Source organism: Eublepharis macularius, chromosome 8 (assembly GCF_028583425.1).
Source record: "Eublepharis macularius isolate TG4126 chromosome 8, MPM_Emac_v1.0, whole genome shotgun sequence".
NCBI classification, from domain to species: domain Eukaryota; kingdom Metazoa; phylum Chordata; class Lepidosauria; order Squamata; family Eublepharidae; genus Eublepharis; species Eublepharis macularius.
Genome location: NC_072797.1, coordinates 105,362,345 through 105,378,955, shown reverse-complemented (window position 1 = coordinate 105,378,955; position 16,611 = coordinate 105,362,345).

Below are 16,611 nucleotides of genomic sequence, written 5' to 3'. Positions count from 1 at the left end.
AGATAGTATACTCATGGTTCTCCATATATCTCCTCTTCATTTTTGTTGTATCATTAAACACAGCAAAGTATATACTTCAGGCTTCTTCAACGTTTTTTAGCAAGATTTCTCCCTCCAATTGCCTCACCATTGGTGCTGGTAAAATGGCCACAAGCACTGTGGAAAAGTACTACCTATGGCTCTGCACACACAAGCCGAAACAGCCATACTTGGCCCATGTTGGGCCATTTTACCATGACCTTTGGCTCAGGCCTTAAATTGTGATATTCAGACCTCTAAGGTAGTCTCTGCACAGGTATACAGGCCTGTGTGCTAGAAATCTGTACATTCCCTCTGTGGGGCACCAATTGAAACTTAAACTGTTACTGTGTCAGTGGATATTATCTGTTGAATGTAAGAAATTATTTGTTTTCCTCTTTCTTTAAAAAAATACAACTGGATTATTGTGTAAAAGAACTTTCAGAAGTTCTTGAACTGACTACAATTCTTCCCAAAAGCAAGAAAATATATTCATGTGTTCCATCATTCAGAGGCTGGCCCTAATATATCCATACCTGGAATGGATAAAAGTTTTTCTTTACTTTGTATCAGTCTGGGTCTTGGTAACTTAAATCATGCCAATGCTGTGCTAACATGAGTTAGGAATGTGGGCTCTTCAAATCTTAGTAGAGATGGGCACGAATCAGGAAAAAAAGAACCATGTGATTCATGGTTCGTCGCATTTCATGAACCATGAACTTTCACGAACCTGCCCCAGTTAGCGAACCGGTTTGTTTGGTTCGTGGTCACATCCAGGTCAACAAATCATTTCCGGGTCAGCATAAGGTCTGCAGGAAGTCCATCCCCTGTTGCCTAGGAAACTGATCGGCACCAAGCTGTCTGCAGTAACGAACCAAAAAATGAACCAAACGAACCAGCCTAAAGTTTGTGGCAGTTTGTCAGAAATGGGCTCTGACGAACCGCCGATTCATGAACCATGAACCAACCTGGTTCGTCACAAACTTTGGTTTGTATGTCGATTCGTGCCCATCTCTACTTTTTAGTGTTCTGAGAAGTTTTAGGCATTTATTTTTATTTATTTTATTTATGTCATTTATAGTCCACCTTTCTCACTGAGACTCAAGGCAGATTACACAGCATGAGATTAGTACAATCAGTATCAAGTACATTTCAATAAAGTATCAAGGACATTTCCATAAACAATGCCATAAGGTAAATAGATACAAGTTTAAAAGACAGAACATTAGCAAGAATCCAATACAGAGTAGAAAAAATACTGAAATAGAACATAATCAGTTCTAAAACTGACATTAGACAACATGGAGCACAGATGGTACATAGGAGTACGTATTTAAAGCAACGGATAATACGTACGGCAATACAGTGATGAAGTCTACGGTCCCTAATTCATTAGCAAAGCATCTGAGACCCCATCCCTACAATACACCCCCCCATTTAAGTAATTCTGTTTGCATTGTTTGCAGGGAGCCAGGAGAGTGGGGGCTCTCCTGGCCTCCTCAGGCAGGTCATTCCACAGGGTAAGGGCCACCAAAATGCTATAATTATTTGTCCTGTAGAAAATATTTTATATGCATGGTCATATTTCCATGGCAAAAAAAGTTGCTGACAGTAACCACAGCTAACTTCTGATTTCTAAAACATGCAGTTTTAAAACTGTGACTGGCTAGCCTAGTATTAAGGATATGTATGCAGTGGATGCTGGAGAATTAATCTGTGGTTCTACTGTTACATTCACTGATGCAGATTAAATTTTTCACTCTGCACAGAATTGTGAGCTCATGTATTGGGAGGAAATCCCTCCTAATTCCTTTTGTGCAAGGTTATAACATGGGATTTCAAATGAGTTAAGGGATAATAGTAATAACATTTATCAACCACCCCGCAGGACACCTTAACAAAGTGTGTTATTACTATCCTCACAACAATTACCCTGTGAGGTGGGTGGGGCTGAGAGAGCTCCGAAGAGCTGTGACTGACCCAAGGTCATCAGACGACTTCAAATGAGGGAGTGGGAAATCAATCCCAGTTCTCCAGATTAGAGTTCCACCACTCTTAACCACTACACCAAACTGGATATATAATTGCATTCTGTGATCCCGATCATAAACCCATATTGATGGTGCCAGCCACAGTCCTGGTCCTCCCTTTGATCCCAATGACATTTAATGGGAGGGGGGAAGAATGTAAAGTCTCCCAATTTGAGGCAAATCTAGAACAATTTAAGATTTGAACCTGGGATCACATGTAGTCACACTTATCTCTCCCTAGCCCTCCCTTTCCTTCACTCTGTCTTCCCATTCTTTTAAGCCTACTGGGCAGAGGGGCATCAGAAGTGACAAACTGCCATCAATCTCTGTTGGTGTATTTAGAAAATGCTGCAGCAGCCCACATACAAGGAGCTATAAAAATGTCATTTTCCAGGATTCCTGAGTCCAACAGAATGCCCTCACATGTACACAGTTGCCCTCCCCTCTTTTTGGTTCATTTTCTTTTTGGTAAATACTCTTTTTATTCATTTCTGTTATTACATACACTTATTGTATCACATTCATTCATTTCTATTGTTTCAATGAGGAAATGTTTCCTGGTCTAACTCCGCCCTCCCAAAAATATGTAATTAGGTATTGCCCGGCCTTTCAAATTGCACACAGATGAGAGAAACAACTATTCATTGTTAAAATTCTCTCTTGCAGAGCCATTTGGCAACCCAAGCAGCAGGTGAGCACAATGTATATGTAATGTTGTGGGGGATCCTAGCCACACACATAAAGGAGAGGTGGGAAAACGAAAATGGAGTGTGTGGTCAAGGGTAATTAAATCTGGTGTTGGCAGTGGGCAAAGCTGGGAGAGGGAAAATACTGAAATAAATAGAGTGCAATGAAGTACAGTATTGGGGAGCAACATTTAACTCCTCCTCCTCATCTATTCCAATTGTATATAAATCACACATAACCTCCAATCCTCTGATTTCCTTATGCATGTATATGACATGGCCTGTTTTTTGTTTTCTTTACTGGAGCAAACAGTAGCTAGAGAGTAGAGATGGACATGAAACGAAATACAAACCAAAATTCAGCACGAACCAGGCCAGTTCTGACGAACCACCATGGACTTTAGGCTGGTTTATTTGGTTCATTTTTTGGTTCATCGCTGCAGACAGCCTGGTGCCGATCAATCAGTTTCCTAGGCAACAGGGGATTGACTTCCTGCAGACCTTCTGCTGACCTGGAAGTGGCCTTCTGCTGGCCCGGGAGTTATATTTTCACAAACCAAAACCAATTCGTGAACTGGGGCAGGTTCGTGAAAGTTTGTTGGGAAAGCAGCATTTGCACTGGTCAGAAAGCAGGGAAGGATTTGATCCAGTATTCCGGTTCAACGAGCTGATTGGTGAGAACTCTGGTTTCCTTATTTGGACATGTGTGTGCAGCCCTGGAAGCTGGATTGGGAAAACCCCTATGTGCAGCATCTATTTTTGTGTAGAGAAAGCTGACCTGCACACTCAGTTCCCACAAACTGGATTGGGTTGGGGTGTCTGGATACATTGCAGGAACCCCATGGCTGCTGAATGTCTGTTAAAGAATATGCCTAGGAAAAGACTACTGCCTGTTTCTCAAGCATGGAAACATATGTACTGCAAATGCAAATGTACTTCATTGTTGTCTTGAGCAATTAAGCTTTGTGGTGTTTATTTCACAGCTGTGCTAAATATTTGAGTTAACATTTCCTACAAAATGAAGGGTTGGGCACCCGGTTCAATAGGACACTTGTGGTTTTCTATTCTTTGCAGCAGTTTGGAAACCAAAATGATCGGCCACTTGAGACAGACTGGTTACCCTCCTGATGTACTTTAAGCACCCATTGGTTCACACAGTAGGGAAGGGGATTAGAATTTATATGCACAACTATGTGTGTGGTGTCTGTGTTTCAAAACTGCAGAAACAGAATATTTTGAGTATTCTGGATTAATTAAACTTAAGTAAAAATATGATTTTGTAAAATACAAAAGCTTTGAACCATGCTGTGAAATTTTCATTCAAAGCAGGATTTGCCTCCAGAGTGCCTTTTCTTTTTTCCCCCAACATGTGCTAATTGTTGCCCAGTCTCTGATAATGGCTGCTGCTCCTAATTAACACTCCCTATCCTATAGCTATGAATGAAGTCCTCAGCATCAGATTTGACAGAAGAGCCCAATAAAAATCTTCAAATGGTACAGTAGAATGAATACAAGCCTTTTCCATAAGGAATTAGAGTGGTTTTGACCCCCGCCCCTCACCAGCACATAACTTGCTTCCTTCAGCAAAATATAGACAGAAGGGCTTTCATTACGATAGTAGGAATAAGCAAACATGCGTTCCTTGCCAATAAAAACAACGTATATAATACGTTCAGCAGCCTCAGTGAATCTGAAACATAAATCCCTCCCGTCAGTTTGCATCTGCCATCATTTTTCCAAACCATTAAGATTTGCTTCTTGTTAATTATCTGTGTACTAGGGATGTGCACTTGAAGAATAAAAGGAATTTTTCAGATTTGGGTTTGGGGAATGATCCATAATCATTCCAGATCATCTGGGTATTCAGTACCATTCTGAAATTTTGATCCCCCCTTGGAATTCTGAACTTTTTGGGGTCCATTATTCCTTAGGGGGGGACGATTATCAGGGGGCTGGAGTGGCTTTTTAATTCCTATCCACTAAAGAGAATCAGCCAATTTTATGGGCCTCTGAACAAGGTGCCCCTAGCCAACCTATTAGTTTCCATTGTTTCCTATACGGGAAGAAAATAAATGTTTTCTCCAAGGCAAAGAAGCAAATAGTCAAAAATACAGGAGCAAGCATTGGACAAAAGCCTCCCAAAGCACAGAGGACAAACAAGCCCATAGAGTTATGTGAATTTGTACAAGTGAACAGATTTACGTGTGGTCTTACATTCAAGCACCGGCTTTCTCCAGGGCATAGTACATGTCCACTAATTTCACAGAAATCCTGGATGAGTGGTTGCATTTGCAAGAGTTTGGGCTTACTACACTTGAGTTGCTAGAGCAGAGTATCAGTTTTGTTCTGTTTCTGCTTCTCGCTCCCATGGTGTTTGTGTCATTCTTGTCGGGAAGGGGGTGGTGCAATTGCTCAGTGTTATGGTTAGGGGAGAAAGTGGCTTTCCTTCCTGGGAACAACCTCAGACCAAGGTTTCCCTGGAGAGCACCCTGGTAGTCACTGACCACCACTCAGGCACCTCCTGAGAACATCTAGGCTGACCCTTTGAGAAGGTGCCCTTCCAGTTGAGTCCTAGCAAAATAACAAAGTAACAGGGTGGAAACTCTGAAAGAATACCTGATACCAATTAGATAGCACTCAAATGGGCTGGCCCACAGGAAAGAGATTCAGAGTAATATCCCAGAGAAATGTATTGTACTAAGGAAGCCAAAAATGCCTTTATAGAAAGAAGGTATATTATAAGCGAGGAAAGGAGAAAGGGTGAGTAAATTAAAAAAGGATAGGAAGGAGGACAAAATACTACATGAAGGGGAAAGCACACTATCACACACACTCTCAAATAAAACAACAATGTTGAGCTAAATGTAACCCCCAGAGTCCCAAGGACCAGGCTCAATATGTTTACCATTATATGCTCTCCATTATAGCTGCAAGACCAGGATGCCTACATGTCCCACCAAAACTTGAGGGAAGCTAACAGGTATCTAACCTGTGTCAGGCATCACTTGTAGCTTGGCTCTCAGCTATGTACATTTTACCCAAATTGTAAGAGGTTCCTCAGAGCATGTACAGAGTTCCTTGGGGTATCAAGATAGTGAAGGAGTCTTTAACCCCAGCCCACTGGTCTTGAGGTCTCTAGGTGTTCCAAAGCGGGGGACAAAGAAAAGTCCAGAGCTCCCAAATATTTATGGCAATGGATTCTGACCTAAGACAGCTTCCTTAATAAAATGGATTAGCTGATCTAACCAATCTCAAGCAAAGCTCCACCTGTAAGGATCCTGCCAAGGAATTACAAAAGACTCCACTGGTTGGTCTTTTGAAGCTTTACTGTAAGACCTAGTGTCATGATATTATGAAGGCTTTGTTAGGAATAAGGCACATGAAAAAATCAGTCACACACATATTTCAGAGATAACTAGTTTCCCCCCTTTTGTGGGTTGGGCATTCAGGCTTAGAGAACTCAATGCTTAGAGAACTCAAGGCCAATCGGCCAGGCTCTGAGCAACACAACTTTGAAAGAGAAACCCAGCCGCACCACCCCCCACCTTTTGGACAGATGGCAGATGCCAACATCCTGACACCATCTCTGATGTCAGAGAATATTTCCACCAATCAGAAAATTATTACTGGCTGCTCCCGCCATTTTAATGGCTCTGCACTACCTTGACAGAAAGGGAATCTGGCCCAAACTGAATGCCCTGTGTCAAAAAAGGATTAAGTTGGCCAGGTAGCCCCAGTGTGGAATGGAAGATAAAACATTACACCCCTATGAACCCCAGGGGATCAAGAACCCAGATGCTCTAGTTGGCACTCTTGAATAACATTGAATCTTAGGGTTCTGTCACACTCTGATTCACTTGTTATGTCGTTGTTTCTCTATTTTATGGCCCCTGTACCATTAATAGCCATAGCAGCTTTTATTTTGCTTTCTAACAAGAACTTCCTTTTTCATGATTTTTTAAAATCTCTGCTATTCTGTGGGATTGCTTGCTTGATAGTCTCTCCCCTTTTCATCCCTCCATGCATCTGAAGAAGAGAACTGTGGTTCTCAAAAGCTTATGCTACAGTAAAGTTGGTTAGTCTTAAAGGTGCTACTGGAATCTTTTCCCTTTTCAACTGTTATACCTCACTTGGTTGTTGTTGGGATAAAATGGTGAGCAAGATCCAAGCCTGCTTGATGCTGTTTGTTTTACTCTTTTTTTGGCAGGATGTTTTTTGTTAAAGTTGAGTTATTCTGCTGAAATCATGGAAACAGAGGCATTCTCCCCTTTCCCCTTTCAGAGTGTTAAACAATTCCTGATAAACTATTTTACATAATGCTTTTCTAGAAGACATGAGCATATATTTGAATTACATATTACAGCTATCCTTTCCGTTTCTTTTATACCACCCCCTACCCATAATTGTTGCAAATGCTCACAAGTTTCTAGTTATGTGAAAAGACACTGCCATACCGCATAAGTCTATGTGTGTGTTCCTTTGTCATGTTGTCAGCTGCAGGCTATGTTAGTAGGGAAACTAACAAATGAACAAGCAGAGAGGGAGCTGTGAGCCTCAGTGCGTGATCAGTACACCCTCAGGACTACCCTCCTGGCAAAGCAGACTCGGTGTGGCTTTGCCTGAAGGAGAGAGCCTAGGGGGCAGCAGCTGGCAAAAAGCAAGCTGGCAAGCCGCCCTTCCCATCTTCAGGGGCAAAGGCAAGGTACAACCTGGGAAGCAATCCACTGGTCTTGGAGGACCTCAGAAAAACTCGTCCCCATCTATCCAGAGGGATCGAGAGGTATATAACTGCATGAGCAAGTTCACAGTAGAGATGGGCACAAACACAAATACGAACCAAAAAACCCACGAACCAGCCCGGTTCTTGGTTCGTGAACCAGTGGTTCATGGAAGCTCATTTCCACGAACTTCCACAAACTGGTCTACTGGTTCATTTGGTTTGTATTAAAGGGGCAGTTTATATAAACTTTTCCAGCCACTTGCAAGCAGCAGGTCCCTTTAAACTATCATCTGGCAGGTGGCAGGGGGGATCCCCCCTCACCACCTGACAGCTGATAGTTTAAAGGGACCTGCTGCTTGCAAGTGGCAGGGCCATTTAAATGGCTCAAACCCCAGTCCTCACCCCAACCCCAGCCCCCTACCCCCTACCCCCACACTTACCTTGCCCAGCCATCCTACGAACCCCTTGGCCTCCTCCACCTCCTCCTGCTAGGGGTGGGAAGGCCATTTTGGCCTCCTCTGCTGCTGCGTGGGCCCACAGGGTGGTGGAGGAGGCTGAAAACAGCCTTCCCAACCCTCAAATGGCCACCACCGTGGCCATTTGAGGGGTGAGAAGACCAAAAATGGCCTCCTCTCCACCCTGCGGGCCTGTGCAGCAGAAAAGGAGGCCAATACAGCCTTCCCGCCCCTCAAATGGATGCCACAGACATTTGAGGGGCAGGAAGGCTCTTTTGGGCCTCCTCCACGGCTCTGTGGGCCCACACAGCGGCAGAAGAGGCCAAAAATGGTCTTCCCGCCCTTCACGGGAGGAGGGGGAGGATGCCGTGGGCCCACAGGGCAGCTGGGCAAGGTAAGTGTGGGGCTGGGGGCTGGGGCTTAGGGATTCTTAGGAATCCCCCCTGCCGCCTGCCAGCTGATAGTTTAAAGGGACCTGCCCCTTGAAAGGCAGGAAAGGGCCCTTTAAACTGTTAAATGCCCTTTCCCTGCCACTGCTAAGCGGCCAGAAAGGGGCATTTAAATCCCACGAACCACGCACCACAAACGGGTTCATGAACTTGCCCTAGTTCGTGCCAGTTCATAGTTCCTGGTTCGTGAAAACCCACGAACCATGAACCTCATGGTTCATTTTTTTGGTGGTTCATGCCCATCTCTAGTTCACAGACACTAATGGGAAAACACATGTAAATTTGCACACTTGCATAAATTTGAGTCACTCATATTGTGTAATTTGCCTCCTGGGTTAGAGTTAGTCTTGGTGGGTAGAAAGGAAATGGACATTTTACCTGTAGCTTTATCTGAACCTCTTTGGTCACTGTCTGGCTTTCTGCCTGGATTGCTAAAAGGGAAAATTGATTGCTGTTTCCTTAGAGGTGTGAGTGTGTGTGTGTGTTTGTGAGTGTTGCTTTGTTGAAGTCCCATAGGTTTTTTTTATTTTCTGGATATGTATCCATGTCCAGAGGCCAAATTCAAACCTAATGCAAGATGAAAGCTTACACTGGCTAATTAAAGCATCTGTACTGTGTTCTTTCACTGCTGAATGTTTCTGACAAATAAGCTCCCAGAGAAAGATCTGGTAATGTGCAGATCTTGTAGGTGTGGCATTCTTAGGCCACAGTTAATTTAGAGTTTCAGATGCTAATGTTTATGATGTCTGCAATTCAGTCTGCTTAGTAGCTTTCAAATATCTCCAACAGATTCCTTCCTGGAATGCCAAAGGGGAAATAGAAAGAATTTGAGGTAGCCTATTTTAGAAGGGAAGAGGAACGTCAAATAGAATTAACAGTCCAAGCAGATTATGGGTGCCAGCACAGGTGTGTGGGCAGGGGGAGGGTCTTTACTCAGAAAAACTCCCCAATCTCTTTCACCACCGGCCCCAACCTTTATCATCTTTCCCTTTCTCTATACTCTATACTCTCAGCTGTTCTCTTGCTATTTCTCCTGCTGGGCAATTTCAAAAATAAGGGTTGAAATATGGTTAGGACTAAATAAAGTGCCTTTAGAAGAGACAGTTAGGGTTGGGTATCCCATCAGAGTTGGGAATGGGGATTGTGAAGATAAAAGAAAGGGTCAGGTACAGAGTTAGGATTACATACTCATTAACCTATTTACTTATTTACACTTGAGTCCCTTTTAGAGATGGCAATTATATTTTATTTATCAGATTAGGGAGAAAATATTGTAACTATTTTATTTTAAAATGATTTTTTTTAAAAATCATTTTTATCCATGTTTTATCTTCTTCAGGGAGCAAAAAGATGGATCACTTACATTAATTAGGTGAAGCCATCTTTCCATCTAGTCATGCATCCCTGATGCAATTTCTTTCCTAGTGGCTCAACCAATAGAGCAGCAACTCTTCTCTATATGCAGATGGTTATTCCCACGGAGGTGAAATGGACGGCCCAGTCTATAAATATTTTCATTCCACACCACACATGCATTCTTCTGTAGGCATCAGGCACAAAGTTGTTTGCATCTGATCCAGATGTACATAGCTGACAATTTGGGGTAGAATGTTGATGGGAAGGCACAGGTGAACATATATTCAATTGAAAATAATGCAGTACTGTCCATATACTGATCCTGCTACTTTATGTATGCATAACTTGAGCTAGATCCAGGGAAAAGACTTTGCAGGCAATAAAATAGCTGACATAACATAGCAAACCAGGAAGCATTACCCGGTTGCTTGAGCAGCAGGGATGTCTTCTGTCTTGCCTACTCATCACAAAGGCAAATGGAGGCTTCTTTCCCCCTCCCCCCAGTAAGGTCATCGCACAACCAAATCTCATTGCCTATGTGAAATTGTGATAGTATCATGTTCATTATGATTGACTGAGATCATGCACTGAAGAATATTAGAGCTGCAAGCACATGATTGGAGGGCATGTAAAGGTCACACTCAAGGTAGGGAGTATTTCAAGAATTCCTCCCCATGCTCTTCAAAAACACCTTTGTGTCAAAACATAGAACTGCACAAAAATATAATATATAATGAATTTTTATCCCTTGTTCTGCTGTTGCTGAGCTGTTTCCCCCTTTCTTGCACATGGAAAGGCTCAGAGGTCCACAGATGCTAAAGCAAAAAGATGCACAGTTCTATGGCCATTAATTTGTTTTTCAAGAGGAATAATTCTAAGTGCTTGCATGAAAAGTTATTGAAGGCTTAGAAATAGAGGCTCTGAGTGAATAGATTTCTTTGTCAACCAAGAATGTTTAATTGATTATATAATTTAACTTGCATGTTTACTTTGATAGCCTCCTATTAGAACTTTGCCCTCCTTCTTTATAGTTAATTGTAAACTTCAGCAATGGCAGAGCATATTTATTTGCTTTAGAATTTGCAATTTTCTGCCATATGAACTAATAGTTATTTGCAATTTCTTTCACTAAGGGGAGCCTATTACCCTAGGGGAAATGATTAGCCATCTTTCAGTCATGTAGTCTATTTTTATTTATTTCGTGCTCTTTAGTTTGGCCTCACACAGCTGCCTGCATTACCACAGCCCAAGAACCACAACACTGAAAGGATAACATACTTAAAATCATATAGCCCACATCTACCCAAGTTCAACTGCCCACATAAGGTCCTTTCTATGAGAAAGGACCAGCAAACCCCACCCTGCATAAAACACTGTTGTCTCTCTCTCTCCTGAAGACACACTACCATTATGATCTATTTCAGGGTGGGGATATATTGGCTATCTTATGCCTCCAAAGCAGAAGTAATGATTGTAGCAAGAAGAGATAACGTGCTCAGAAAAGTAAATCAGAATGATCCAGGTATTCTGGCTGGACAGTGCCCCTGTCACACATGTATTTGCTGAGTCACACTTGCTCCTTGCTGCCCTTCTGACTGTTCAGGAAACTGAACATATGGTCGGATCAGAACTTTTCCAATTGTTCATTAATGTCAGAAATGATGCTGGTTGAATCCAGATTGTTTGCTGTATTTGCAAACAGGCATGGGTTTGAACAGACCTAGATCAGTTCATTTTCATGTTTTTCTCCCTTACATGGCTGCCACCTCTGAGCTGAGACATTCCTGGAGATCTGTGGGCAGTGCCAGAGGGTGGCAGGGAAGAAAAAGGAGCCCCACAAGGATGTAATGCCATTGAGTCCACCCTCTGAAGCTGCCCCTTCCTCAAGGGGAACTGATCTCACTCAGTCTGGAGATTCATTGTAATTCTAGGAAACTCCCCATTTTGGGGTTCGTAAGAGTCTCCCTCATGAGAGTCAAAATACATCTTTCAGCAACCACTTTCTAAATATATAGGGTTGCAGTAAAAAAAATCCTCAAAAAACCCCTGCCTTGTCCTTCAACGGTGTGCATCTGAGAATACTAAAACAGTTGCTCTTGGATTTGCCTAGCCTAGACAAGTATTTTTCTAGATACCATTTATGGTGGCTTAGCATGTATGGGGAGAGGGAAAATAGAGAGAGATGAGGGAGACTTCTGCCCTCTTGACTTCTGCCTGTTCAAATCTCACACTTTGGCTTCTCCTTTTATTTTATTTTTAACACACACACTCTTCAACTGCCCACGATCAGTAAAAATGGGAAACGCAGGCTTTATTTAATTGGTTGATAGCATATAAGCTTTGTGTTCCCTAAAGGATTCTTATTTATGACCCTACAAAAATAATATGGTACATAATTGTGAGGTAAGTATAACCTCTTTCACACACAGTTATTTTGACTTGACAGACAAGATACAGATAAAACTGAACAATGAACATTCATTTACCAAAAATGAGGTGTGATGCAATAAAGGTTTAGTGTGGAATAATCAGTATGGAATGTGCAACTGGCTCTCAACTGCGTTCCCCAGAGGTCTACTTTCCCTTCACTGGAGTTAACATGTTGAATTGAGACTCAGTTATCCAGACACAAAAACAGAGAGGAGATTTGATTCCCTTTTCTCCAGAGAGGGTTCCTCAGCATTCAAGGTTAAACTATAACCTTCTTAACACAGCTGACAGGATTACTACTCATATTACAGGCCACTCCTTTAACCCTCATAGAGCCTGGTCATAGAGCCTATATAGAGATGGACCCTTCACAGGGTGCTTGTTTATTTCACTAAAAACAAGTTTCCTTCCCTAGCCTGACCCCAAATCCTAATTAAAAAAACAAATAAAAATCCTATCTATACTGATCCTCTTATTTAGAAATTCTCTATCTGAGAAAGTATCTGTTTTCCTTTCTTAAGCTGAGGCTGGCTCACCCCCTCCCATTCAGTAGATTTCCAGGGGCTCTGATTAATTGGCAATCACTTGGATTTGCATAAGGATAAATCACAAGGGTTGGTTCAGAGCCAGTCTTTTAGTCTTTACTATTTTATGGTGTGCCCCCCCCCCATTTCTTGGAGGTTTTCCTCCTTTGTATATGAAATGGTTAAATTTTCCTTAGTTCTTTTCAAGATATTTAAGAAAGACACTTAACATCCAGCAATACTGGCCCAGTTGACAACGTTTACACGACATTCTGGTGTTTCATCCTCTTTATCTTAGAAAACAATGTCCTTTTAAATGTACAAATGGCTTAAAATAACATACAAATAATAATCTAATAAAAATCACAAACAGGAATAAAATCACAGTTGGGAGCAGTCTTAGTGCTTCTGGGGCCCTGGGCAAAAGTCCAGGATGGGGCCCTTGAATCACTGCCACCTATCCATTGCTTCCCCACCAGGGCCAAGCAGAGCCCATCTATTCAACGTGGGCAGGAGATGCCATCCAGAAGCCAATCCCAAGCCCCAGATTGGGGGGACAAGAGTGGCAGCAGGAGCCTGTTCTTCATCCTTCCCTCTTTGTGGAATTGGGCCATGTGTGGCTGGGCCTCCTCACAGTATGAGGCCCGAGGTAGCTGTCCCTGTTGTCAGTTGGCTAAGACTGCCCCATCTAAAACAAAGCATTTAAAATGCCAAGCAGAATAGAATATCTCTAAGCACCATCAAAGATTTTCTGCCAAGTCTTTATAACCCTCAGCATGACCCACATTGTTCCAGGTCCAGAGGAGGCACCACATTTTCAATTAACCAAGCTTACCATAGTCAGTCATCCATACTTTAGAAATGTCTAAAGGTGACGACCATAAAGAACAGTACAAATTTTAACTGAATATGTGAGGTAGGTTAATGGTAGTTTGCTGAAGGGAGTTTGACATCTTCTACTCAATATCTCTGTTAGCTCCCCATTTGTTTCTGGGTATACTTTGATATTTAAAGTCCTAAATGCTCTGAGATGCGGGTATCTTCTCCCATTAGAACGTGCCCGCCGTATTCTAAATATTGGAGAGGCAAGAAACATTCCATATGCTGAGAGGCACTGGTGGTCACACCAATAATTCAGAATCTGAAAGAAGCAACCTTAACATCATTGATATGCAACCTGAATTCATATGTGAGCCCTATGAGCTATGATTAATATAGTAATCTAATGTCAAAATTACCAATGTTAGCCTGATAATACTCCTAGAAGACCTTGTAAGAGTATTCCTATATGTTGATGATTTGTAAATTAATAACTTCAGGGAATCTGGAAGATTACAGTGTCAAACTCATCTTTATTTCAATTAGAGCAAAGTGGACTTTATGCTTTGCTAAATATACATATACATAAATACAGAGAAAGAGACACAGAGAGAGAGGCAGAGAGTTATGTCTGTAAAAAAGATGGATATGCCTACACAACTACACTCTCCGTTGCCTCATTGTATATTGGAAATGAACAGCCGTTTGTGAATGATTGAATGCTTTGGTGTGTAATCAGCCACAGCAGCCATTCACCGGTCTCATATATTATGGTGCGACAGAAATCCTTGCTTATAAAATATATGTTGGAAAATAAACCAGGAATCTGTGTGTGGGAGTCAATGCAAACTTTTAAGCACAGTTTGTCCCCTTCAGAATTCTAATTTCATTAACCAACCAACCACACAAAGGTCTTATTGTTGTTGTTATTAATTTCCCTAGTTCTAGCAGAAACCTTAAAAACTCCTTATCTCAGTTGCACATGGCTTCTTGGAAATGATTTTCAGAAAAGGTATGCTAAGCCGATGCCTTTCCATTAACACCTGCCCTCCATCTGCCCACTTTATTTAAGCACTAACACACACACACACACCACACACACACACCAGTGTAAGAAAGGGAGAAAAAAAAAGTATGCTGGCTAGTGGGGTGAGAGTTGCTAGGCAAATTCTGGATTTCATCTACACAGGTCCTAACCATGTTTTTTTTAAAAAAATGGTGAATGCCCTATAGAGGTGCAGAAGATCATGAGAAATCACAATCTGGAAGACAATCCACCTCCAAAGATTTCCCCCTCTGAAGCATAAGATGAGTTCTTGGGGCTCAGGCAGGTTGATTTCTCACCCCCCCTTAAATGACTCTCAGTCTTCATCAGACCACTTCTAAAAGATTGCGTTTTTTCCTTTTAGTTTAATTCACAAAATTATATTTCCTGCATACTGAGCCTGATCTTGTCTGTGGGAAGCTTGGCTTTGTTGCTTTTATTGTTTGCACAGGAAGCAGCCTATTAGATATACTGAAATTGGTTGTCCCCCAAGGAATCATGGGAGGAAGATTCCCCCATCTCTGCCAAGACCGTGGGGAAGAATATCAAGCAAATGCCTTACTGTCCAATGAAAAAGCTGAGGCAACCAAAATGGCTCCAGAACTCTCATGAATTCACAGCTAAAAAGGCTACTGTGGTTTTGAACTGCATCAAAAGAAACATAGTGTCTAGATTTCACAAAGTGATGTTATCCTTTTACTCTGCTATGTTTAGACCTCTCTTGGAGTACTGTGTTCAGGTTTTGGGCACCACAATATAAGAAGGATGTTGACAAGCTGTAAAGTGTCCAAAGGAGGGCAACAAAGATGGTGAGGGGTCTGGAGTAGAGGTGGGCATGGACCTGGAAAAAAACAAAGGCCGTAGGTCCGTGGTACATTGTGTTTCATGGACCATGGACCACAAACTTTTCATGGACCCATCCTGGTTCGTGGACTGGTTCGTTGGTCCATGGTCCGTCATTTTGGGGGGCCTGTCAGCTGAAGCCAGCCCCGAGGGGGAGCGTCTGTTTCCATGCCGCTTGGAAGCAAGGGGCATGGAAACAGGCACTTTTAACCCCTCGCCTTGCTTCAGATGGCAGGCAGAAAAGTCCCTGCTGATCAGCTGGAGAAAGACAAGGGGGTTTAAGAGTGTTTTTTTTTTAAATTTTTTTATTTTTAATATCTAAGACAAAAATCTACAAAAAAACTACAAAGTACTAGGAAAAGGGAAAAGGGAAAGAAGAAAGAAAAGGGGAAGGAGGGCTGGAAAAGGGGGGGAGGTAACATACAAACAATAAACACTACACTACAATGTTTTCCCTTCATACTGCCATAGTTAAAAATTTAAACCTTCATAAAGTAATGATGGAGTGGTTGACCTTGCAAAATACAAAATACAACCCATATTAAATCTTCTTCTCCCCCCCCCCCAGGCCTCGGACGCAGTTCTCTCTGAGGAGCTACAGCCACTGCGCTCGCTGCCTCCCCCCTCCCTTCAGGCTTCGAGTCTTCTTCATTTTGCATGGTATCTTGCCCGAATTCTTGATTTTTGTCCACAAAATCCCTTAGCTGATCCTCTGAGTTTATCTTGTAAGCTTGATCTTTATAATTAAACCAAATTCCTTCTGGAAATAGCCATTTATACTTTATCCCTCGTTCCCTCAGGAGAGCTGCGAGCTTTTTGTACTTAAATCTTCTTTTCCGAACTAGAAATGGAATGTCCTTCAGTATCTTGACTTTATTTCCCAGAAAGTCCAAGTCCGCATTATATGAGTTAAATAGGATAGTGTCTCAGACCTTCCTAGATGAAAACTCAATAAAAATCTTGCGAGGCAGCTGCCGCTTCATTGCATATTTTGAAGAAGCCCAACGGACTTCCAAAATGGCGCTTTTTACCTCTTCCTTAGTTGCCCTCGCGGGTGACACCAATAATTCCGAGGCAAGCTCCCTTAGATCCTCGTTTTCCTCCTCTTTAACATTCTGGAGACGCAAAACAGTCTGTGTTCATTCCACTTGCAGCCCGATCAGCTGGTTTTCCACCAGCTTTAGCTCCTTGTTCATTGCTCTCATGAGTGACACATTTTCCCGAGCAGACTTCTCT